The 25175-nt window shown below is 42.9% G+C and overlaps 2 long non-coding RNA genes across 19 annotated transcripts in view; one reads left to right on the top strand and one right to left on the bottom strand.

Moving 5' to 3' along the window:
- LOC109145104 overlaps positions 1-25175 on the top strand; it is a 112579-nt gene that overhangs the window by 86601 nt on the left and 803 nt on the right. Inside the window, exons 5-9 of one of the 4 annotated variants that reach the window (XR_005604004.1) lie at positions 16709-16871; positions 18751-18838; positions 21462-21589; positions 22657-22757; positions 23222-23420. This is a non-coding gene — a long non-coding RNA (uncharacterized LOC109145104). Of the gene's footprint in view, positions 1-16587; positions 16872-18750; positions 18839-21461; positions 21590-22656; positions 22758-23221; positions 23421-25175 lie in introns of those variants that run through there. The other 3 variants (XR_005604003.1, XR_005604006.1, XR_005604005.1) reach the window with 3 other exon arrangements.
- The window catches only part of LOC104691503, a 481199-nt gene continuing 473036 nt past the window's right edge, over positions 17013-25175 (bottom strand). For 13 of the 15 annotated variants that reach the window (XR_005603991.1, XR_005603992.1, XR_005603989.1 and 10 more), the window contains 2 exons: positions 21135-21734; positions 17013-20976 (listed from right to left, as the gene is read on the bottom strand). This is a non-coding gene — a long non-coding RNA (uncharacterized LOC104691503). The remainder of the gene's footprint in view (positions 20977-21134; positions 21735-25175) is intronic. The other 2 variants (XR_005603990.1, XR_005604001.1) reach the window with 2 other exon arrangements.

Raw genomic sequence — 25175 nt, 5'->3', positions numbered from 1 at the left:
CTGCAGCGCAGCGCCCGAGGAGAGGGAAGTTGAGGCAGGCTGGCAAATTCAGAGTGTAGGAAAGACACCTCTACGTTTGGTCACTCCTTCTTCTGGTGCTTCAGTATCAAAATTGGTATTGCCAGTCATGACTTTTTGTTGCAAAATGAGTCTTTTAAGTCTTCCCTCTTCCCCGCTTCATCAAACAGGGCTTGATTGAGAGCTGGCTGTTAACACCCAGCCCCCGGGGTGGGCATTTGACCATCCCTTTTCCAGGGAGCCTCCTTGCTGCTTGCTCCTGGTGGGCTTCCCTCCTGCTGTGCTTGCAGCTGTGCTGCTGTTTCACCAGGACATTGGCTCCACTCCCATGCATTGCAGGTTTTTTGAGGACAGCTCCCTAAATTAGCTCCACCCAGGAGCTATGTGTCAGTGGTCCTTTCTGCACCAAGGGCTGTGGCTCTGTGCTGGTTATTCCTGAGTTGGAATCATCACCTTCAAATCCCTTCTTCTGGTCCGTTTCCTGGCAGTGTCTCTGCAGAGAGACAGGCAAAGGGGAGCACTGTTGCAGCTCGGGGTAATTAAGCTGTTTAATCACAGCTGTTATCCTCATCTTTGGTGCATATCTTACTCTGCTTGTCATACCTGGGCACTGGAAATAGGGAGGGGGAAGTGTCTAAGTCCCAAGGCTCTGGTCTACTTTTCCTCTCCTGAGCCAGTGGCCTCATCTTTGTCTTCTCCGCTGACAACTTCCTCCCATTCTGTGTGCGCTTGTAATTAACAGCAGTGAGACCAATGGTGATGATGTCACCTTCAGTTGTTCCAAGAAAAGTTAATTTTTCAGAAGAAAAGGAGGAAAAGCAATTCTTGTATGAGTACTTGGTGATTGGTGAGTTCAATATAGAGGGTTTTTTTCCTTGAAGCTCTTTCCCTCTTTCTCTTGACAGTTTTGCCCCCGGCACTGTTGTCTTTGTTGTCCCAGAGGAATATCCTTGAGTGTGTTAGTCATGTACATATCAACTGAGACTTCTGTCACCACTTTCCAGCCTGCTGAGGACTTAAAGATCACAGTACTGTCTGGGTGCTGAAAATAGATGGGGCTTAGAGGTGGTTTGGGAGACTGGCGAGAAATGCTTGTTTTCTCTCCTGCTCATGGTTAGGAGGTCTGCTCAGTGTGAGGTAAAGTCCCTCCTCTCTGCTGCACACAGGGAGCTGGGACACCTTTCCCAGGTAGGAGGAGCACATGGTGGAGGATCTGGTTGTTTAAACTCCCTCTCCTTGAAAAGTGGAAGGCATCACTGAGTTGTTATCTGGGAGCCTACTGATGTTTTCAGGAAGGTCTGAGCATTTTTCAACCATGGTAAATGCAAAGCAGGATTTCTGGTGCAGGGAGGCAGCTTAGCACTGATTTCTTCACTGGGTTCCTTCAGAGCTGATTCTCCTCAATCAGACCAGTCCATTTTGTTCTTTTGTATTTCATATTGTGCATGTTTTTGCGTTGCAAGAAAGGAACGTGCACGTTCCTTTTGTGCGGTCATTTCGTGTTAGTCTGCAGCAAAATGTGGCAGTCTTTGGAGGTGAGCTCTGTACTGGTGTGGGGAAGGAGCCTTATCTGAAGCAAGCCACGTGCTGAAGTTTGCCTTCAGGTGAGCTAAGACTTTACAAAGACTGTCTTGGGATTTCAGGAATGGCTTGAAGACCTATAATAAAGTAGAGAGTTGCACAAAAGGATTTAATTTTAATAGCATTGTGTGTGCGAGCAAAAGGGAGAAGGCTGGAGTTTAGTCACACAGAACCAAAATCTAAGGGAAGGGAGGCAGAGGGAGGAGAAAACTGGGCTAGGTCAAAAAGATTGCAAAAAATTATAACGAAAGAGGAGTGAAAAGCATGAGGCATGAAGCAGGCTGCTAGAAAAGTGTTGTTCAGTTTGAATGTATTTGGTACTGGGACAAGAGCGAGGTGAGAAGGGAAGGAAAAGGAATTGAGCCTAAAACTACTTCTGTATCTACTACTGAAAAGTGTAGCCACTACTGAAAAGTGGTTTTTCTTCCCTTTTAGAATGTGCGAATGCCTTTTTTTTGCCTTTTTTTCCCCCCCAAGAGTTTCTAAGTGTCTTTTTGTACTAATAGTAAAGCAGACATTGTGGTCCTACAGTGAGCAACATAGAAGGTGTGGCTGGAGGTGTCCAGGAAAACAAATCTATGGAATATGTCTCTTTATCAGGGCCGAAATGTTTTGTCAGATGCAAGCTGGTCTTAGGGAGCACTTCTAGAGGAGCACTTGGGGGTTTGGCAAGGTCGGGAAAAGCGCTTCAGGCTTGCAACTTCCCAGGTCTCCATTCCTGGAGACTGCTCATGCAGCTCCTTCTCTCTCTCTGTCCCTATGGATATAAGAGGGTGGTTTACAGCCCCTGCCTCATAAATGCACTGTGCAATTCATGGCTTCTTATTTTCCAACATGTGGAGGGACAAGGAGGGGAACCTTGCCAAGGCTGAGCCAAGGATGGCCGAGGAGAGCCCTGGCCTTGGGGGTCCCACTGAGCCCTCTGTACAAGCAGCATTCAGACCTGCTTACCCAGCCTGCCTTCATCACAAATCCTGCATTTCCAAATAAATATTTTAACAAAAGGGAATTGTGCAGATTGTTAGTGTAGCTTATTAGGTTTTAAAAATTCATGTTTCTAAATTCCCAGTGTTATTTTCTCCTTGCTTTAAAGGGAAAAAAAAAAAAAGAAAAGGGGGGGTGGTGGAATCTCTTTTCGATAAGGGTTTAATTGTCTATTTCATCTGGAAAGCTCTCTGAATTGAAACTCCCTTCTCCACAGTGCTACCTGAGCACTTCACAATTTTATTCTCTTGAAGTGTCTATTTTACCATTTGTCTCACTTTCAAGCTTTTAACTAGAACTGGACATTTGTGGCCAGACAAAGGAATTTAAACTAAGTAGTGTGTTATGGACTACTTCAGGTGACTCTGCTTGGATTATATCACTCTGACACTACAGCAGCTAAAGCAAAGGGCATTAACACGAGCCTATTGAATGTAGACCTGCAACTGAGATGAGAGATTTTCACTGAATTTCCCATTGCATCTTTCCACTGACCTTACCCCTGTGTTTGGGAGATGCCTGAACTAAGAGAAATATTTTATCCATTGGGGTTTTTTTAAGTTCCTAGAGAAAGATGCTTATGTATCAGGAAGTGATATGCTTTACCTGGAGTAGCTCAGGATGTGGGAATTTGCTTTTCTGTCTCATTTGATTACCAGCTTGGAGCTTAGGTTTGAAAATGGAGTAGACTTAGTGGCATTAATGGTATGGAAGGTGGGGCTGCCTTGTAATGTGTGGTGAGGGCAGACATGTGACTCTGGCAGAGTTTTGCAGTAGGGGACAGTAATGAATATGAATGGTAAATCAGTCAAATGATCGATAATTCCTCACGGAAAACTCAAAGAGCCACTGGACTCTGCAGCTGCTGGAGGTCTGTGAAGCAGTAGCTGCCCTGAGTAGGTGCTCAGAAGCACCCTGTGCTGGCAGTCAGATGTACCAGCACTCGGAGGTAATTTGGGATGTAAAACGCCTCTGCTGTCACTGTCTGTAGTTAAGTACGTTGCAGGGATGCCCCTTCCAGGACTGCCCCTTCCAGGACTGCTCAGAAGGCATAAAATATGCTAAGCAGCTGGTAAAGGGGAAAAAATAATGTGTGGCAGAGAGAGATTGAAGGATATGCGTAAAAATATATAGGAGATACTTCTGGTGGAAATGCGACATTTCTGTGTTTGTGATGCTGCAGAGTGCGGTGGCTGTGCTGGTGGCAGGGCTGCAAAAGGGTTGTTTTCCAATTGAGGCCAAACAAAATGAGGGCAAATAAGTTGAGGAATTTTGTGGTACTGGGAGGCAAATTACTGCACGCCCTGGTACAAAAGAGCAGGGGTAAACAACACAATGTGCTGGCAGTTGCAGCTGCGTGTGCAGCAGTGCTGTGCATACATTAAGTGCCCGCGTTGTCAGGGCGAGTGACAGCGTTGACTGAAAGCCAGGTAGGAGCTCCTTTCAGCGCCGGGCAGAGTCACAGCACTCCTAATAACGAAGTCTATTCTGGTTACATCTGACATGGGCATCCAGAGCTGCTGCTTTGGGGAATTTTATTTGTTTAGACCCAGGGAAGGCCGCTGAGCTGCTCCATGGGGCTCCAGCTTCCTGCCATGGCAATTAGACAAAGTCATCCACGCTGGTTCATCAGGAGGATGGAATTTTCTGTACCCTCTTTCCTTTCTGTACCTTTTTTTCTCTCCTGCTGGACTTTACTGTAGGAAGGACAAAAAGAAAAGCATAGGGATAGCTAAAGAAAGCTCTTCTGGAGCTTTGCCTTGGGTGCTCCAACTATTTGTGAAGTTATTCCATGAGGGACAGTGAATCATGGAAGTCTGTTGTTTCGTGTCTTCAACTGTGCACCAATGTGTGTGGAAAAGGGACTGCACAGCCCCAAGTCTCTCCTTCCTCCCCAGGAAAACCCTTCAAAGGCCAAATCGGGAGATACAGGCCATGCCCCAGTTTGATTAAGGTACGTCTGTGTGTGACTTACCCTGGGCTGAGCATATCCAAGGCAGGAAGGTAAACATCCCATTGTGCTGGATTTGATGAAAGAAAATCCTGGAAAACCTTGTGCTTTTCTAAGAAAACTGCCAGAGGCAGATTATTAGGTCTGAATTAAAATGCAGACGAGATTCATTAAATTGTTGACCCTGCCCCCTCCAAAAAAAAGTCAGGTTGCCGTCTTAAATTGACAGCATTAGAGACAAATTATGTGCACTGATTAATAAGTGTGGGCTAAATTACGGCTCAGAGAGCGGGTGGAGCGCAGTGGGAACGGGAGCGAGGGAGGGAGCGCAGGAGGCAAAAGCCACCCTGCCTGTGGGCATAGAGCAGTGCCAAAGGCTGGGGTCCTGTGGCACTAGAGATGATGGAGGAAGGAGCAGGAGGATGAGCCTCCTCCAAGGAGCCCATTTCCTCTGGGATGCTGCTGTGACACCCTGGTTGCCAACGTGCTCTCCTGGGACATCGGTGCTACGGGTCTGTGCTGAGCTCAGGGACTGCGTTACCCTTTTTCTTTGGGGTAGGGGGAGCTTTGCTCTCAAAAAAGAAGGAAAAAAACCCACCCAAACCTTGGAAAGGTTGGATTTAAGAAGTTAAATAAGAACAGTAGGGTAAATTAGAGACTTGAGAAGCTAATTTCCATCACACTGGGGGAAAAATATTACTGACCATTTCAGCATTTCAGACAAAAAAGGGGAAAAGCAGGCATAATAACACGTGGGTTACTCACAAGACATAATTCTCTGCAAATACTATGACCAGTACATAAATAGCAAAATGAATGTTATTAACATGTTAATTTTACTAACCCTTTAACCTATTGATTAGCCAAACAGAAGGAAACAGCATCTTTTCATGCTTCGCCCCCCCCTTGCTTTCCATGTAATTGGATTCAAATTCACATCTGTAGCTACTAAACCAATGTTTTCAACCTTTCTTCTACACCTCCCCACCCCCAACTGTTTAACCTCCCATCTCCAGTGCTGGCATAAATGTAAGCCTTTATTTGTGAATATTCCGATAAGCACTTTGCCTCCAACTGTATTGTTCAAGTACCAGCATCATTGTTACAGCTGTAATTGTTACTATCAAGACACAGTTCTTTGTAATTAGAAAGTCAAGATGGTATTCAGCAGTATGGCAGCACAGATTCTCATTTGTTAGGCTATTAGAAAAAAAATGTTTACAGAGAAAACAGTGTCATTGTTTAGTGCTCTTAATTGACCATCTGCCTGGTAAAGAAATGTCCAAAGAAGGATAAATAAGACTATAGTGCACTTATTTATTTATTTTCTTTGTGCAATGAGTAAATTAGGAAAAGCAACAGCAGATCCAAACTAGACAAGACATTGCTAAATCAGGCTGCAAGTGAAATCATGTCATGAATACATTAACTTTTATTTCTCTCAGTGTCAAGACTCATGTCTGCATCTTCCTCAAAGTTTGTTGGGAAGAAAAAGGAGGCCAGATCTTGGTGGGCACTGTGGAGTTGACAGCATTCATCTTTTAACAAAGTCAAGCATATGCTGCTTTGAGTGCAGCATCTTTGCATGCTCAATGACGTGTTTAATGTCACCTTTCCCACTGTAAATCATCCCTGAGTAAATCCACAAGGGAGAGTGGTACTAGGAATTAAGCAGGAGAGAAATAAAATTCATGACCATGTGGTTCTATCTCAGGGAATTTGGTACGTATTGACAAGAGAGATTCACACCTGACGGGGCCGAGAGCTAATTTGTAGTAGGGCTGTTTATCTTCTGCCTGAAAGGAATACTTTTTCATATTTAATGTGCATTTTCCTCATCTCCATGTGTGTATGTTTGTGATTTAGCGTGGCTAAGGGTGCATCTGCTTTTGCTGCTTGGCAAAAATGTAGTTTCAAATTTCAGGCTAATTCAAAATTCTGTGTTTTCCCTATGAAAAAGTAAAGGAGGGACAGTTTGGCCTTCAAAAACCAGGTTTGATGTTTTCACTGCACAAGGCACTGTCTTAGGAAGGGAGTATTTGATCTGTTCTTGCAGCATTTGTTTACAGTCTTGAAATGAGAAATGAAGAAACCCCAACAGTATTACCATGCTAAACCAATATGGTAAATGACCAAACTGATTTCTTGTACTATTTGTCTTCCAACATTCCAGGTGGAAATAAACCAGTACATTTATATGTTGATTTATTACAGTGTGGAGGAAAAAAAAAAAAGAAAAAAAACAAACAAAAAGAGAAGCAAAAGGAAAAAAAGCAGGAAAAAGAGAAATGAACTAAAAAAATAATTAAATTTACGAATAATAATAATTTCTCAAAATATTACCAGCAAGGGGAGCCCCAGTTCTGCCTCCTCCCTGGTGACTGCAGTGTCCATGTAAAGCTGCCACTACTCAGATGGTGACAGGGGACGGAGCCAGTGACAATGGTCATAGTGCATTAGTGCAGGTGGGTGAAATTTCCCAATACTTCAAAAGCTGACAGTGTTTTAGCCATCAGTTCTTCAAAGTGAATTTTCTCTCCATAAAACCTCTCCTTTGATGCCTTCACTTGATTCCTCAGGTGCATCATCCCTTGTCCATCTGTTCCTATTGAAACTTTCTGGTTTTCTATCTCCTCCTGGTTGCTGTACTAGATATTTACCCTAACGCTTTTTGTCTCTTCTTCCCTGGGTATTCATTCTTGTGCACAAAATTATTTTTCCTTTGAGTTTTGAGGGAGTATCTCAAAATCTTGGTTTCCTGCCTGATGGCTTTTGAGAAGGGATGGTAGCTAATGGAACCTACCCATCATTTGTCTTTAAAGACACCAAACAAAACCCAATGCTTCTAAATTTAGAATTTCCTTTTTCTACTATTTCTGCAGATTTTTCACTAGTGCTAACTGCATTTTTTCAGAAAGCAGTGGCCCACCTTTGCACTATTTTTTTTTTTTTTTGCTTTCTAGTAGGGAGTATAACTAATACATGAGTTCCATCAGCAGGCACAGGAAGGTGAGAAGTGGGCAGAGCTTTCAGGGTACTGCACTTTCATCCTGTCCTAGAGACACACAAAGCTGTGAGGTCCAAGACCTTTCTTTGGAATTGATGGAAGTAGTGAGACTGGAAGCCTGCACAGATACCCTGTGTGGATGAGGTCCTCATTCACACCACCCACTTCCTTAGTGCTGGATCAGTTTGAGAAGTGTTCAGTAATGATTCCTTGCAGGTGGCTTCACAAAGTGCCCCTGTACCTGCTTGCCCAGCACTGGGGGTGTGCTGGCACCCACGTGTCACCTCGTCCCTGCCTCCCCTCCGCGTGTGCTTTGGAGAACTGAGCAGAATGAGCGGCTCAGGGAAATCTGATTGACACCAGTAGTTTTAAGCTCATGCATGTCTAGCTACTTGTTCAATTTGTTTAGTCCAGTGGTCTCTTTTATTAGGAGCCTTAGGGTTTTTCTTTTGATTTGGCAGGATGATTATAATGAGAGCTCCTTAGTGCTACTCCACCAGGGTATCTGCCCACTTGCTCTCAGCCTCTGCTGTATAGCTTGTGATTAATGTAAAACAGTCAGATGCCCTTCAGATCAGTCGAATTTGGGGATTCTATTATAAACATGAAAAGCGTGCTGACCGCACAAAGCCCTTGGTGGTACCAATTAAAGACAGCGCCATTCAGTTGGCACTTCTCATGCCGCTGCTTTTTTCCTTTTTTTCCTTTTTTCCTTTCACGGCAAATCTTTTCCATGGCAGCGGTGGCCCCGCTGCCAGCACACACCTGTGCCATGCTCCAGCCCCAGGGCAAGGCTTCCTCAGCCAGTGGGGAAGCACCTTGCTCTCCCCTCTTGCTGCCCACTTTCTGTGCCCCTCAGCTCGTCCTCCATCTGGCCAGATGTGAGCAATGCGACTTGAGTCCAATCTCTCTTCGTGTCACCGTGCAGGGACAGAGCTGCCTGCGCTGCCCCCAGCAGAAAGCCCTGTGGTGTCCCCTCCCCGCTGCTGCAGAGGCTCCGGGCTGCCACTGCAGATCGTTTGACAAATTTCACGGTAAGACCCCAGCTTATCATCATTATCTTTTTATTTCAGTCAGTATTCCAAGTATTCTTTGAATGTCACAAGTGAAGAGCTGGATTACGCACAAAGTGTCCAGTGTTAAATCCTATTTACATGCAAAAGTTGTGCCAGTTTACCCTGAGGTTAAATCAGTGCAAACCCCTTCTGTGAGGACTCTTCTAAACTAATGAGAATGACCTCCCATAATTTCTTTAATTAAAGAACAACAACCACCTAAATCAAGATAAAACATGCTTCATATTAAATAAGGTTGGCCAAGCAAATGGGTCTGCATTGCTTTAAGTGCTGACTCCTCTTTTTACACTGACTGAATCCCACAAATGCTTTGGACAGAGCCAGTCTCAGCCCTGGTTTCTGACTCTGCAGCAGTGAGAGAATGTCACACCTGCCCCTCTAAAGGCAGCACAGGGTTTGCCTCTGCCTGTGAGGTGGCCGAGGTCTCTCTCCAACATACACCCTTTGTGTTAAATCCCATGCACCACTTCTGATATTCCACAAATCCATACAAACCCTCTGGATCAAGGCAAAGCATTTTTTCATGGAAGTTACTCCCCCTGCCACCACCCTGTGTTTGTCAGAAAGGAATAAAACTGCACTGTATAAAAGCAGAGAGAAAAAATCCTTTATTTCTGAAATTTTATCTTCCAGAGGCAGGTTTTACCTTGCATAAGACTCTCCATAAATCTGAGGTCTTGTAACTTTGATCTGTTCACCCCCTGCCTACAACATAGACTTCAATCCCACCTCTTGCTTAATGGACTGTAAGGAATTGAGGAACACTTGCGTAAGAAAAAACCCAGTACTGGTTCCTTATTTCTCTGCTCTTTCTTAAATTAACAAAAAACCTTTAGGAGCTGCATTGAGGACACTTGCAGTTGTGAAGGCAAGAGCCATCCTCCTTCCTTTCACTGCTGATTCCTGTTTATGCAGGGATTATGTCACTGTCCGCATCAGTGCTCAGGCACTGCTAGAAGGGGCTCAGAGCCCAGCAAAGCCAACCAGCAAAGTTACCCTGTCAGGGTGTGCATGAGTCTGTATCTTGCTGCAACAAGAACCATAGAAACAAAATCACTGTGATTAATCCCAGCAGAAAATGTGGGCAAAACTGGAATGTGATTTTCTTCTCAATCAATATTATGGAGCTCCCACCGATCTTTTAATAATGTTTTGTTTATGGATGAAAAGATACTGAGGTCCCAGTATATTACAGTCTTTCCTGTTTAGACCTGTAAATGAACCCCAAAATAATTGTCATATTTTGTTGCCTGCTCCACATCCACACTCGGCTTACTTGTATATAAATTAAAGATAAACTGCATTTAATCCTGTTAAGCATTAAAACATGAGCAAACAAATTGACTTACAAAATACAGGGGGATGGCAGAAAAAGAAAATAAGCTCGGAAAATAATTGGTTCTAAGGAAGTTAATGAAAGTTTGTAGCATGCTTTTTATATGAATAGAGTTCAGAAGAGATTATTTTTTTTGAAGTGTTACTCACAAATCTCCTGTATCCACAATAGATCTTTTGTTAACTGTACCTGCACATTTATTGTGTACGACAGCCTAATAAAATGAAGTCATTTTAATAAACATTGTATCAGAATATCCTATCTTCTATGTGGCAGTGCGAATTTCCACTACTGAAGGAAACATTTAACATTCTCACCATTTTAATACTTTTAATAAATATTTGCAATTCCTGTGATGATGCATAATGGCAGAAAAATGCATTGCCTCCAAAATTTATGTGGCTGCTGGCAGGTGGCCATTTTCCAATTTTCTGTCTCGCTAATATACATTTATTATGTATTTCTAAGGGCTTTTCTTTTCAGTATTTGGCTTGCCATAAAATTGCTATTTCTTTTACAAGAGAAAGTGCTCGTGACAAAGAAATCTCAATTGAACCCAAACCTGACAAATGGACATCTGCTGGCCAAGCCAGAGGAGAAAAACAGTTGCCCAGCATAGCTCTTGGTTTGATGCCTTCCCTTCAGCCACAGCCACAATATGTTTGGATCAGAAGCTCACATTCTGAGCTGATAACAAGAATCAGTCCTTGCTTAGTAATATTTCCTGAAGTGCGACATTGTATTGCATCATGTTACACATGACACTACATGGAATAACATCACATTACATGATGGGTTATGACATAGGCAAGGAAGATGCAAGTTAATATCATGCATTATGTTTTATTTTGTCTAAATTGCTGGAGCAGAGTGTATGATGAGCTGTGAGTGGTCTCTTCTGTGCTGGCTTTGTGCAATTTATACAACAGCCATCGTTATAGTACCTGAGCATCCACCAGCACATAATTAAGCCTCTATTGATAGCTGAAATCCTTGAATCTCTCACTAAGCACATATCAGTTCTCTGTTTAAGTAGCAGCATTCATTTGAAGAGCAAGGGAGCAGGGACTAAGTACGAAGCCTAAACAGGCGGTAAGAAGTGGTAAAACTCCTAAGATGATGCATTTGTACTCTCTCAATGCAAGGAAGCTGATTTTGTGAAACTCTTTATGGCATTCATAGCAAAGCAGGGGATATCCTGTATCACAGAGCGTGTGCTTCTTGAGGATCCTTCCTGGTAGCAAATGATGCTCAGAGAGTGTGATTTGTTATCAGAGAGCTATTTGTGATGGCCAAGATAGAAGGGCACTGAATAAATATCTACAGCTCTCAGGAACTGAAACATGATGGTGCAGGAGATGGAAAGAAATATCTCAAACAGGCAGAGGAACACAACCTCGCTACCAAAGGTGACTGCAAATTCAGTAGGTTTTGCTTTTATTTTTTTCAAAGCTGTGAAGCAACAGGATAATCCAAATTAATAATGTACTGTATATTAAATTTTGCAGTAATATGCCTTGATTAAACTAATTCCTGGATTGATAAATGCAGTCCCCCTAGCAGAGGCTGCTGTACAAGAGGTTTAATCATTGATTTGCTGGGGAATTACGGCCAGGTTGCTTCATAGTCTGCATTTTTGGTTTTCCCTTTACTTGACTTACTTTGGCCCCAGCTCAGGAAATCATCACTGTTTGGGAAAGTGCTTACTGGACTTACTGTGAGTATTTCAGAGCTTTCCTGAATCCTGGAGCTCCTGCAGCACTGGATATGGAGAAGATAAAGGCACATTTTTCACTGATGATCATGGGCTTATGGCAGGACTAAAACTACAGGTTGGAACTGACCAGGTAGAAAATTTCTGGATATTTTTTTTTTTTTTTCAAACTGGAAATTTAATGTGTCTAATTCTTCTTTATCAAATCATCTATTTCTCTATTTTGAAACTAATTCAACTGAATTGGGTGCAAACTTTGCAAATTCTCACCAGAATTTCCCAGCTGTCCAAAAATTATGTCAACCTTGAATATCTGCCCAAAAATGTAATAATTTTTAATAAGTAATAGTATGTAACTGTTTAAGCTAGCACATATATATTTATGCATATTTATTTTATTAATACATTAGTATACTAATATGTAATAGTATAAAATATTTATCATAGAGTGATTTATTATAGAGATTATGCATTATAGGATATTGTATAATACCAATAGTATTATATTGAAATATATAATTAGTATTAGGGATTGAAGAGGAAAAAAAGGCATGATTTTTCTTTGCAAAGGATAATATTCAAATATTGGGGTGAACAGATGAAGGGCCCCTCTTACCCTCCTCCTGATGCTTAGATCAGTGGCAAAGTGTAGATTTTTCTATATAACTTGTTTTTTGGTCTAATTGATTTCTTCTTCCTGAATCTGCAGCCAGTGCTGCCTTTTTAGAAGTGCTTTTCAGCCTTGCTCCCCTGCAATACTTCGTCGTGCTCAGTCCATCTCACACTAGAGACGTGTCTGAGCTTTGTTTGCATTTGTTTTATGAAGTGGAGGACATGAAGTTTTTGTGTTGCTCATGTTTGATGCGGGTTGATAAGAGCCAGATATTTGAAGAAATGGAGAAAAGCAGATTAAAGATTTCCTGTTCCCTTGTGGCCAGCTTTCTCTGAGATGAAATGGAGGATTTGTGAGTGGGCACAAGTGAGTGATACAATCATTTCTCTACGAGTAAGTTTAACTGTATCAGCGGGCTGAATCTTAGCATTTTTGATAATGATTGTCTTCCGAGAAGAATTCATGTATTTGGTACTCTGGCTGCTGATTTCATCCATGTCAGCGAGTTTAGTTTGCTTGCGAAAGATTTCTCAGAAGTAACTTTTCCTTACAAAGGGTGGCTATTAAAAGAAAAGAAACGAAACAAAACCCCACAAAAACAAGCAAAGAAAAACACCTAACAACAGGGAAAACTCTGGTACTTCTCCATGAATCTTTTTACGCTCATACATTTTATAAGGATTTAATGTGATACCTTGTAGGAATAGACAGCAGCAGGTGACTGCGGTAACTTTGAAGAACAGCTTTTTTTCTGTCACTTCTTTTCCAGCGTGGCCCAACAGCATTCTTAACAGAAACCACTTGCACAGCATCCCCATTTCTCTCAGGAAAATCAGTATGGATTGGTAATAATGCAGAGCAACATACAATTAAAAATTAATAGCAAAATGATTACATTATTCTCTTCTAGCAGAAAAATCCCTCCACCCTACAACAAAGGCCTTTAAAGCACTTTGGCTGTTTTCCAGAAGAGCTGATTAATACTGCACCTAGCACTGCTGCTGGGATGCTCTGCCAGGCAGGAATTGCTGAGTGTCCGTCGAGGAACTGGGCAGGCGGCAGGGAAGGCTCTGCTCCATCTCCCTGTGCCCTCAGAGTGCTGGTGGTACCCACCAGGGAAACCTGCTCAGCTGGCAGCAGCACGGCAGGGCAGTCCTTTGGATTATTCCAATAATCTGTGACATTCCAAACTGAGAGACAATGTGTGGGGAAGCTGGGAGAGAGAGGAATTGCTTTGCAGTGTTACACAGATTATTCTGATCACAAAACTATCCTGCATTAGGGCTTTCAGCCTGAAATAATTGACCTTGACATTGCTCTCAGCGGAGGGCACAGAACTCTTGGTGCAGTGACTTACCTTGAAGAACAGTGTGCAACTGCACAGAATATTTACTTACTACCTTCTTTCTTCTTTAAATTCTTGAAAACTGTGCGCTGCAAGGACAAGTAGGCAGAAGTGCAGTGAGGGATGGAAGGTATTTTATGTGGATGAACACATGAAGAGGTGATTATGTATTGCTAAAAAGTCTAATCCCTGGATAAACTACAGTTTGCTATTAATTCTTTGGACTTGCTTAGCTGCTACTTAACATTTTCATGACTTAACAATTATATTCTTGAGCTAAGAGTAACTTTTCAACAAAATGTGTAGGGATTAGAAACATTGATAATTATATTAATTAATATTAATGGCAGTGACAATATTTGTAGTCATATGACAAACATAAGGAAAGCAGGGCTTTAATTTTATCAATTAATTCTGTTTCTAATTGCTTTCACTATTCAATTGTCAGAACGTGTTCTCCTTGCAACAAGGAATGCGTTAAGCAGAAAAAGCACAGACCAGAATTAAGGGGAAAGAGGGCTGTGTTTGTATATGGTGCCGTCTGTTCTCCAGAAACATATTGAGCCTTCTCTGCGGGCTTTGGATTTTCTCTCTATTTATTGTAAGTGCCAATCATCTGGAGTAATGGGTTCAGTCTCATTGAGCTAGGTTAGTAGGCAGAGAGGAGCAGGAAATGCCACTGATTGAAGAGCTCTCCAAATTATCAGTTATCCTTCTTCCCACACCTTCCATAGGTGCTGGATGAGCTTGGGACAGCAAGGCAAGCAGGTCTCAGAAAAGAGAGCTCAGTGTGTGTATCTACACAGACTCCTCGGATTTAATACCTTTGATTGGCTCCAAGTTGTCTCTGGAGGAAGGCAGGGAGCTGCAGTCCATTGGCCTTAATCCTTCCCTGTGCTCCCGTATCTTTATACTGCTCCACCAGCTCCACGCCGCCGTAAAACCAACACAATCCACCCTCCGCGCTCCCTGGTGCGAGGGAAATCCCTCACCAGACCCCTTGCTGAGCGCCGCAGCTGCCACAGAGGCTTCCTGGCACCGGGAGGAGGGCAAACCCCTCCCTGCAGATGTGTCCAGAGCCCTGAGATGCTGCTCCTGCTGGGTGTCCCCACAGGCTGGGGGTGTGCAAACCCCGGCCGCAGGGGTGGAGGCCTGAGAGTCCGCATGTCCTGAGACCGCTCTTAATGCGGTGAAGTTTCCCCCCGCACAGAGCCCTCACCACCACAGCCACCCAAGAGGCCAATAAAACAAACAGTGACGATCTCCTGGGGCAGCTGCAATAAACAACGCTGCCAGCTAAGAATGGTGCCTTTGATGGCTCTGCAGGCGAGAGCTCAGCCATCTCTTAGCTGCTGAACCCCAGCTTGCTGCCCTCGCAGGCTGTTCCTGCAATGCTTCAGGAGGCTGCTCTTCCTCTCAGCTCATCCCTCCTTTGGTCCTCCTCAGGATTACATCCCTTCCAAGGCTGGGAGGATCTCACCAAGCCCTGTACAGGTGAAGGAAGCTGTCACCCAGCACATGCTGCTTCAGTGGCCTCTGGCTTCTCCCAGATTGCGTGGGAGAAGTTGCTGCTGCCTGCTCAGCTGTGTAGATGTTGGGCTCTACTGGCCTGGGGAGTTCCTCACTGACACCCCAGTGAATCTGGGGGACTTGCTGATGAGGATTGAGGGAATACCTCCAATTCTCTTGCTTCTTGTGGGTTGGAGATCCTGCCCATCCCATTTCCCTCCTTGTGGACAGAAAATGCTGATCCCCAGCATATCTGCATCTATGCCTATTTTTAGGATAAAATCAGGAAGCACAGCTCCATCTCGTTGTGCAAGCCACATCATTGTTAGAAGGCATTGTCAGGGCAGATTCACATCTTCTGTGCTGGTATAGACGTTCCTTCCTCCCTATATCCTCTTCAGGGGATAGAGCTCAGAACTGGCCCTTTTGTGTTTGTTTCCACTACTCTGGGATAAAGGTGGGAGCCTTTGCTTATCCCATCAGGAAGCACAGGTTTAACGTATCGAACACACCAGCATTGCTTAATGAGTGCTCAGTGAATATTAATAAAAGTTTGGACGTGACTCAGTGGCTGAGAAGTTTGAAAGCTTTGGTTCAAGATTTACAGGAGGCTGTGAGAAAATATGGTATCCAGCAGCTAGCATATAGTGTGGATATTTCACTATCCAGGGATCTCTAATTACTAATAATGTACAGGAACAGTATGATATGTCCTTACAATTGCAGAATCTTTTTCAAAGATAATCTTTAATAGTTTATTTGACAACCTGTAAAATTACAGAAAATTATTAGTCTTGGGAATTACAAAAATCCCCCTAGTACAGTCAAACAATAAAATTATAATTACCTGTGGGTAATTGAAATTTAACTGTTTTTTTTATTGTATATTACACATCAATAGCAACATAAGTTCAAGAGTGTCCCCCTCCCCTCCCTTTTCTTTTCCCTACAGAAGTGGGGAAAATGGACAACCCTGCTGGTATCTTGTGAGCCCTTGTCACAGAACAGAGCTCGAACAATTTCAATTAAAGCAGTATGTTCGAGACTGTCATTAGACCTGCATTAAATTACATATCTGGAATGTTAAAGAGTACTGAAGCTTATTCATAGCTGCCTGTGGTAAACTATGTAGCCAAGGTTTCTATTATATTTGAAGTTCTTATTTTTCTCTTTTCTAAAACTTATTGTTTCATCAAACAAATACCTAGCACATTTAAGAACAGTGTGAGCACACGAGCAGAACTGCTTGAGCTGGATAAAGCATTAGCGTGTTTCCATTCTGTGCTCAGTAGTATTGTTTAGTACTAACAATGGTAATTTATCAATTATACAGGAGGGAGCAAAGCTCTTCACTTCTCACAGCTCCAGAAGTACCTGGTACAAGCCCCAAAGCTGGAGACCCTCCCAGACCTCGGGAGGCACCATTTACCGTGAGCATTTGCAGGGCCAGGACTTGCCTTGTCCCCTTGCAGTGACCCCATGGAGGCTGCTCAATACTCAGCTCCAAGACTTCCATGGCCTTTTTCCTAAACCAGGAAAATTCCAAATTGTTTTTTTTTTTCTTTCTGACCCAGGGACCTTGATAATGAGACATCGCAGCCTGTTCTTGTCTGGTTGGTGAGACCGTCCAGTCCCTCATCATGTTATTTGTGGTGGCTTTAGAGACTTTCAGACCAATCTGAAGGACAGACCCCAAGCTTTTGGATGCTGCTCAGCCAGGACAAACCCCAAAACACGGTATGTTTGACAATTAATAGTCTATACAGCAGCTTTGTTATTCACTACTGAGATGCACAAAATCCTCTGTAGAAGGATCAGACTGGCTACTCGTATTTGATTCTGTAAAGTGCTTTGTGATCATTATGTGAATATAACAGCACAAGTAAAAATATCTCTGTTTATTGAGAGTTTCAATTAAAGTGTTTAATACACAGATTTTATTGTGAGAGAGGCATCACAAAGACAGAGTACAACATAATGGCAAGCCAGGTATTGTTATGATTATCATTACTATTATTTATATATGATCACTGAAGTATTAACTGAAAACTGGGAAATGGAGTTCCTGAGCCCCAAAGAGCTCATAGTAACAGCTGTTTTTGGAGGATGCAACAATAGCAGACCAGCTCTGCTTCATGGAACAATTAATGGTGCATACAGCCCAGTCTGGAAATTCATGATCCCGAATGGGTTTTCCCATTTTCAAAGATCAAAGAAGGTAAAAAACCAGTTGGATCCTGCCTTTTTTATTCTGGTTCCTTTTACTCTTCCCACTGCCTCTTTTCTTTGCCTGTTGGTGTGAAGGGCACCCTTGCACTTTAAGAACTGTGCTGTGTCAGTTTATCCAGCAAAGCAGCTGGAAACTCTTCGCCAAAGTGGAGTTGAACGTCTTTGCAAGGGGTGCTGCTGCAAGGGAGTATAGATACTCTGCTTTCCTCACTTGTCCTTCCCATTGGAGATCTTTAAGTGTCTGGGCCTCCTAAAAGCTAAAGTGGAGCTTTCAACTGAGATTTAAACCAAGTGTAAATCTTTCAAGAGCAGAAAGCCCAAGAGGGGCTGTATCATCAAAGCAGTTAATGGTGTGAGCTGAGCAGAGAGAGGCAGAGCTGGGCCAAACCCGTGGTCCTTCCACCAAACACCTCGTGTAACACACCAAGGAGAGGGAGCTGGGAGAGCTCTGTTTGGCTTTGGCTCTTCCCTAACCCCAACCCTTGACCAACATCTGAAGACTACAGGAAAGTTTTTATCCATCCTTATCTCAACCCTCATTCCCTGGCAGATTCTAGTTGCTGAGCTGAATCACCCTAAAAGAAGCAGCTGGGGAGCTGTTGTCCATGAGGATTTATATGGATGGGATGGCTGGAAGTTAAATCTTCCAACCACTACAGTGCACCATAGTGTAAGACAAAGAGCAGGAGATAAATTTTCCTGCCTTTGAAATTCCTGCTCATTCCTTACCTCTGAGCTAAGTTTTACCATTTTGACTCCAGAGAGAAGAGCTATTCCAACATGAGCCTCTTCCTCTGCCCTGCAATGCAGGGATGAAGCTAAGGATGAGCAGTTGGAGCACTATCAGGATTACACCCAGGTCAGATTTTTCATTCTGCTAAAAGTTGCTTTTTTGACATGGGAATCAGGCAAATGCATTGATGCAACATGTTGAAAAGGACCAGAAGGTTGTTATTTGCTCCCACCAATATAGAGACACACAACCCTTCTGTAAAGGGAAAATAGTTTCCAGTGAGAACACAAACTTTGAGTGCAGCATACTGGGAGGGCCCAAAAGAGGCTTTGGGGAGCACCTCAGGGAGAGGGGGCTTCCCATGGGCTTTTCTGCTCCCATCTGTAGGGTGAGCTCACAAATGTTTGGGTAGAGAAGGCTGCAAGCTTCCAAATTAAAAAAGGAAAAAAACAAAACCAAAGGGATTGGCTACTTTTCTTCCTCATGGATTAATAAAAGAGTTAATAAAATAATAAATAAAATAATAAAATAAATCCTCATGGATTTAATAAAAGAGTTAATCCCAGCCTGCTCTGCAAAAGTGAACAGCTCACATTTGTGAGACTTCAAAAGGCTTTGGAGTGTCTGTGCATGGATGTTGTTATTTCCTGTCAGGGCTATCCCAAGAAGATGGGGGCTGGGAGCTGATTTTTGGAAAACGACTTTGGCCTTTGACTAAATCAGCTGGAGTGAAAATAAAAAGGTTAGTATAAAATGGGTTTGAGAGTAAACTCCAATTCAGTAAAATTCTGGGTATTTTTTTTTTTCCTGTGAGAAGCTAAAATTAAAGCTTAATACAGAGCAGTGGTGGCTGACCAGAGCATTTCAACCAGATGGCCCAGAGAATCTGGTTGGGTTTTTTCAAAAAAAACCACCAGAAAATCATGACATGACTTTAACTTCTAAATATGTTATTGGTTTCAAGGAAAAAAAAGAAAAGTCAATTTAGGAAACATTCAGCAATTTAAAACAAAAAAAAAAGGGGAAGTTTAGTAGGGAGAAAAATATTATCATTTTACTAAATGGTTTGGTGGAAACATAGAAGACCTGGAGAGCATTCTGCCTGACAGTCAATCTTGTATTCAGACAAGGGAAATGTGGCCCAAGCTCTCCTGCTGAGTCTTTAGTCAGAAGACAAACACGTTACCAGGGGTGCTGCTGCCCTTTTTTAGAAGTGCAGTTTTTGGAGCTTGCAGTTTTCAGGGATTTGCTCCACCCGCTCCATGGTGCTGCTGGGATGGCAGCAGGCCAGGACAAAGCCATGGCAGAGTGCTTAGTTACAGAACAGGCTCTTCTCATTGTGGTGGTGTCCTCACTGGTGCTGTTGGTGCAGGACACACCTGAGCTATGGCCCTGTGGCTGTGCAGGAGGGCTGGGACTCTCCTGGTCCCTGTCCCCAGGCAGCTCCGCCTCGTGCCCAGCTGATACAGCACCAGGCAGTGATTTACCAGGAGAGCTGCACCTTCATTTGCCTCCAAGCATTGAGGGAATTATTATGGCACAGCAGAGAAAATTACCTCAGGCCTTGTCAGGCTTTTCTGGAGAAATAAATTCCACAGTCTGGGTTCCTTATATCCTTCCCTGGCTTGGTGTCCCCCTGCACAGCTGAGGGTCCGTGCTCAGACACAGAGTAAATGTTATAGTTGATATCCCTCGGCAGAGAAACTGCACTGCAGTTTCTTTTTTTCTACTTTTCTTCCTCTTGCACAAGGCCCCTGTGCTACCAGCTAACCATTTCCTATAAGAAAATGGCATTGTGTTAAAGTTATATAGTGTATCATATTAAATTTTATAACACTGCTTTGTGTTTTGAAAAGACTTTGGGGGGAAACAGCATCAATCAGGGAACCACATTTGATAGACTTGGAAGGAGCCTCCTGGGTCATTTTGTCCAAGACCTCTATGAAGCAGGAAAGCTTCTGCAAAATACCTTTCCCATAAATGTATCTAACCTTTCCTTAAAGACACTGAGTGATTGTGCCATAAATACCTCAAGCAGCTAAACCAGTCTGATTGACCTTACGATCAGAAAGTGTCTCCTAATACTGTATATAAGGTACAATTTTCCATTCTTCCAGCTGCAGCTAAGCAAGAAAAAAGGGCAAATACACAGTAATGGGCAACAATACAGACTGTGCAAACAGTTTCACTTTCACTTTACTGCCATCACCTACCATAAATCTGGATGTACCATTGATACTTGGTTTCCCAGTGCAGTGTCTGTGATCCTTGTAGTATCCATCTCACTTTAACTTTTGGAGAGCCACCATTACAGAGTGTGGAAATAAGGAAGACAGACGAGCAGCATTTTCTGATTCACGAAGCCATTTGAAACCCAATGCTGTGTAGTTAAAGTATTTATTTCTATTCTCTATTTATTAGAATTTGTGAGGTGTTTCTTGTCAGGAACATGGGAGTAGGGGAAGCACAGGGCTTTCTATGGCTCTGGCAGAGTGTCAAAGAATCATTTTCATTCTCCCCCAACAACTGTGTACATGGAAAAATAAATACCTGGTAGTTTGGCTGCTTGTTGTTGCAATAGCAGTGCCTTGTGTGCTGCTCAGCCTTCTTTTTCTCAGTGAATATTAGAAGTGTCATTTTGGGAAGATGTGTTATTAAATCACAGACACACTCATTGCTGAGAGCTTCCTGAGCTGCACATAAACTGTCTTTGGTTTGGGTTTGTCTTTTTTGTTTGGGTTTTTTTTTTTTTTTGCAAGCACTGAAAGATGGTGACAGAGTTGAAGGCCAGTTGTTCAACCACCTCTTTTCATCAGGCGTTCCACAGCTATACTTCTCCCACATGCAGGACTGGTGCAAAATGGGCCAGGAAAACAAGGCCTAGGAGCAAAAGACACACAAAAGATAAGATAATTTAGAAGGAATATGGTGATGCTGGTTTGAAGCCATGTCAGTGGCTCTGTATGTCCCTGCCCACACTTTTTTGCTGTGTCTCCTTCATGCCTTGTGCCTTTGAGCCAGTTCAGACTGACACTCACCTGTGCTTCTCAGCTCAGTGCTCATCGTTTCATCCAGGCCTTAAATAAGCCCTGAAAAATACAGATTTTTTTTTTTAAGGCCTTTTCTATAGAATTAACTAAATGCCATCCTTTCTCTGATGTGCAGAGTTGTAAAATATTTGTCTAGTATTTAGTCACATAGAAACATGTGAAATTACACTAGAAATGCTCCTCACCCAGTTGTTAAGGGCAGAGGCTGCTGAGATTGTGACCGTTCAACCCGATAATATAAAACTGCAAAATACCAATGCCAAGAAAAATACAAATACTGTCAGACCTTTTGTTTATTGTTTCTGTTTTCTTCAGACACTTCCTCCCATAGCATCACCAAATCAGGCTTCCCTCATCACAACAGAGTCGAGACAGTCCCAGCTCACCCCTCACTCCTCTCCTGTCTGAAGCTCCAGCTGGAAGAGCAGCCCTTCCCTGCTTGGGTGAGTTGAACTCCCACAGCATTTGCTTCCATGGGATCCCAGTACTCAAACGCACATGACAAAATCAGATCCTCCTGCTTCCTGCTGACGTCGTATTCCCCATTTTCCTCTTGGTGCTCTCCATTCCCTACATTGTAAATACTTGCTGGGAGGGAAGAGAAGCATATTTTATTCTTTTATGTTGGAAAGGAAATGAGGGCAAAGAGGGCTGTTTCTGTTCTTTTATTGCTGCTGTTGTTATTATTGAGAGAGGGTTTGTTTGGGGTTTTTTTTTTTTCAGTACAGACAAGTTCTAACCTGTACCTGTGTTCTTAGGTACTCCTGAAAATAAAAAGTACATTTGTATCACATATGCTTAAAACAAAAAGAAATTATATATCATAGAGATTTTCTGATCCTGTTCAGTGCACAAATGCCAATCAGAAGTAAATGTGGGGCTCTATCTTGCAATCCATTTTGATATTTACAACAGAACATGGCATATCATTTAATTTAAATTTGCAGCATGCTCAGTGTAATTAATGCTGTGCAGTGCCTAGAAAATCCTGATTTCTTAATGTGATACAATGCCTGCATGCTGAGAGCTTTTTTTTAAACTACTGTATCATTTTGGAGCATTAATGGGGAGGCACTGCCATTAAACAGGAAAAAAAAGAGCTAAGGCCACTTGGTCTTTATGAAACTTCCATGCAGCTCCCCAAAATATGATGCAAAGTACAGGTTTGTTTTAAAAGAGGGGGAGAGTTAGAGATTTAATTTTCCCTTGACACAGCATGATGCCTGAATAGCCAGACAGCTATTCCTAAATTATGTGCATTTCATTCCTAGGAGCTGTGAGCATTTTGAATGGGCTGTTGTTAAATACAGTACACAAGCATAAATACTCCAGGGAACAGCTAGCTGAAATTTTGGCATGAGCAGAAATCTGATGTAGTATCTGAGCATGTAATAATAATGCATATTGATTTGTTGGGAGTGCTAGGAGAGGTTTTGGTGTTCTGGGCTGAGAACTGTTAAACTTGGGAACATCTTCTGTGCTGATATACGCTGCGGTATTTCTGTGCTAGGATCTTGGCAGGGTCAGAGGTTCACATGAAGCTTCAGACCTGGAGGCTGGCAGGGATCTCGGTTTTGGAACCAAACCAAAAAAAATGAGTGCATGATAAAGGTATTTATATGTTATACATAAAAGAAGCATGGGGAAATGGGAACCAGAACGGCGATGTGTATGGCAAGAAGGATTGTGACCAAATGCCCTTCAAGGTCAGGAGCTTTACTGCCATGGCTTTCCTGAGCTTGGGTGGGAGTTTACCCTGGTTTATGGGGCAGCTCTGTGTTTGATTGGTGCAAAAAGAAGAGAAAAGGGGAAAAAAACCCCCCAAACAACATCCCCCTATCATTTTGCAAGGTATCGGTTTCTACTAGATGGTGCTTTTTATAGACCTGTTGATAGCAAAACAAATTCTTCAAGCCCTCTAAATAAATCTGTTCCTAAACATAATGATTCAACTTTTCTATTCTCATCTGACACCTAACAATTCCACCTTAAGAGTAATTGGTCCTGCCTTTGAACCTCTGCAAGCACTGTGGGAGGAGGGTGGGCACTTTATTGATTTGGATTGATTTTTGTAGGAAGCACATGAGACAGACTCAGTATCCGGTGTCGCACCCGGGATACATCACACTCCTCAAGAACATCTGCAGGCCATGAGGAGGGTTCAAGAGGATGTGGAGGAGCCCCTCAAACAACAAACACCACCCTGCCCAGTGGGACCTCTCTGCGTGATCACCTCGGAGAGAGGCACCAGCCATGATCACATTCATCGGCCAGGTGGGAATTTCAGGGGGTGATGCCATGGCTCTTGTGTTGGAAGCCATCCTGAGCCATGTGCTGTCTCCACACCAAAGGGTTATCCCAGTGCAGGTTGGCCAAGGTGTTGGTCTCTTCATACTGTGGTGTCAGGCCCCAAGGAAGGGCTGTTGGGATGAGGGGTTGGACACTTCCACGCCTGTAACTGTGTTTTTCAGTGCTCTGGTAATTCACAGAGTTACAAGACAGGGCAGTGAAAGGGTTTGCGAACCGGCTGCTTGGTTTGTCACAAAAAAAGTGTCATTGATATTAATAGCTCTGAGCTCGAGTACAGACCTAAAAAAACCCAGGGAAATGGCAGAACAAAAGGAGACAGAAACAAGATGGCACTGAGGGTCTCCTCACCAGGGATGTTGATTAAGACTTGAGGCGGAGGCTGTCCCACCCGTGTGCGGGTTTGGCTGGGGAAATCTCCCTCCTCCTGCTGTCTCGCCTCCCTCATCCATAATGAGGGCAGGAATAACTTTGCAGCACACTTTGCATTGGCATTGCATGCTAACTTCATTACTGTTTGCAACAGCCTGTGCAATCCTCAGAGGAAAGGAATAATAACAAAGAAAAAAATTATAATTACCAAGCACACAGTTTTCATCTATAATCTTCATTTCAGGATTCACTATTCCTGATGTCAATATTTTATAATGGAAGAATGAGATATGCTAAGTTTCTGTTTGATGGAAGTAAATTCAGATTTAATATTGCCGAGGAGCTGAATTTTTAATAGAGCAGAGCAGTTTGCAGCCATTGCAGCCCCTGTTTGCGGCTCCTGCCGCTCCTTTGTACCGGCTCAGCGACGTTCCCATGACCAGGCAGAAAAATGGAAAGAAGCTGCTCTGAATTTTCAGTGGGGTGACAGTACTTTGTCATTTAGCTCTGTCACGATAATTGGGAGTGTCACACAATGAAGCAACATGACACACCCCCGGTAAATGAAGAGTTTTCAAAGTGATGTACAGCCCTTGTCAACTGCCAAAGCTTTTGTTTGCTCACGGAGCCAGGCGGCATTTCCAGGAGGAAAACCGCGCTGGAGAGGCACACTTGGAAAGTTTGTTGTGAATTGATTTCCTCTGTGTTTCTGTAAAACTGAGTAGATCCTATGAACAGGAGAATACCCCCTTTTATCACACACTCCCAGCTTCCAACCTGCTGAGGACTTTCCACAAACTCTTTAGGAATTTACCTCTTTTTGTTAAATTGAATTGGATCTCATTAATAAAAGAATGGTATAATGGAAAAGAGTTTCTAAAATTATACTGTAACCTAGAATTGCAGGATTCAGCTTTCTCTGCCTGAAGAAAAAAATTCTGAAGCATTAAACTTACTTTATCAAGCATTGCACCTGACATGCTCTCATAAATTTTACATACATTTTAACTTATTTTAATATTATGCAGGCTTGGTTTAAAATATTCCCATGAAGTACCTAAAATGAAGCTGCTCAGCCATAAATTAGAGCTAAAAAAATACTTGTCCCCCCCGCCCGCTCCATCAATATTTCTTTACTTAAAATCATGTGTTGTATGTAAGTTAAATTTCCCCTTGCTGAGATACTTTGTATATCTTAATAGGAACTATCACAGGTCCAGGGAGCTGTATTTCTGTAGGGTCAAAATTTACTTTTTTTTTTTTAATTTACTACTTTTTAAAGAGGTGTCTTTCCTAAAAGCAGACAGCAGTAACCCTTTGCATGCCACAGTGCAGTTAGGCCCAGGGCCC

Source organism: Corvus cornix, chromosome 3 (assembly GCF_000738735.6).
Source record: "Corvus cornix cornix isolate S_Up_H32 chromosome 3, ASM73873v5, whole genome shotgun sequence".
Taxonomy (NCBI): domain Eukaryota; kingdom Metazoa; phylum Chordata; class Aves; order Passeriformes; family Corvidae; genus Corvus; species Corvus cornix.
Note: the sequence above shows the minus strand (reverse complement) of the source record. Positions and strands in the feature narration are given on the sequence as shown.